Source organism: Neopelma chrysocephalum, unplaced genomic scaffold (genome assembly GCF_003984885.1).
Source record: "Neopelma chrysocephalum unplaced genomic scaffold, ASM398488v2 Primary Assembly neopelma1_66068, whole genome shotgun sequence".
NCBI lineage: Eukaryota > Metazoa > Chordata > Aves > Passeriformes > Pipridae > Neopelma > Neopelma chrysocephalum.
Window position 1 is genome coordinate 1 of NW_020907507.1, and position 710 is coordinate 710.

Here is a 710-nt window from a genome sequence, read left to right on the forward strand (position 1 = left end):
GACACAAAGGTCACACCCAGGAGCTGGGCAAGGACAAGTGGCTCTGCCCCCTCAGCGGGAAAAAATTCAAGGTACGGGGGGATTTTGGGGTCATTTGGGGTGTTTTGAGGTCATTTGGGGTCATTGGGGGCAGCTCAGGGGTCACACCCAGGAGCTGGGAAAGGACAAGTGGCTCTGTCCCCTCAGCGGGAAAAAGTTCAAGGTTTGGAGAAGATTTTGGGGGATTTGGGGTCCTTGGGGACAGCCCAGGGGTCATTTGGGGTGTTTTGGGGTCATTTGGGGTCCCACTCAGGGACACGGGGCTGGGCCCCCTCAGCAGGGGGAAGGTCGAGGTACGGGGGGGATTTGGGGGCTTTTGGGGTCACTGGGGACTCCCAGCTCACACCCCAATGTCCCCAAAGTCCCCAGTGATGTTCTCAATGTCCCTTTGGTGTCCCCAATGTCCCTTTAGGGTCTGGAATTGTCCGTAAGCACATCTTCAACAGGCACTGGGACAAGAGGGGGTTTGGGGCTGTCCCTGATGTCCCTTTGGGGTCTCTGATGTCCCCAATGTCCCTTTAGGGCCCCGAGTTCGTCCGGAAGCACATCTTCAACAAGCACTCGGACAAGATGGGGGCCGTCAGGAAGGAGGTTTTGTTCTTCAACAACTTCCTGATGGACCCGAAGCGCCCGGCGCTGCCCGAGGGAAAAGGGGGGCCCCCCCAGGGACC

At 58.6% G+C, this 710-nt stretch overlaps 1 long non-coding RNA gene across 1 annotated transcript; it reads left to right on the forward strand.

Annotated features, from left to right (window-relative positions):
- Positions 1-4: 4 nt before the first annotated feature.
- LOC113979290 lies at positions 5-692 on the forward strand. Its single transcript, XR_003537824.1, has 2 exons — positions 5-71; positions 562-692. It is a non-coding gene; the product is annotated as an uncharacterized LOC113979290 (long non-coding RNA).
- The last annotated feature ends 18 nt before the right edge of the window (positions 693-710 follow it).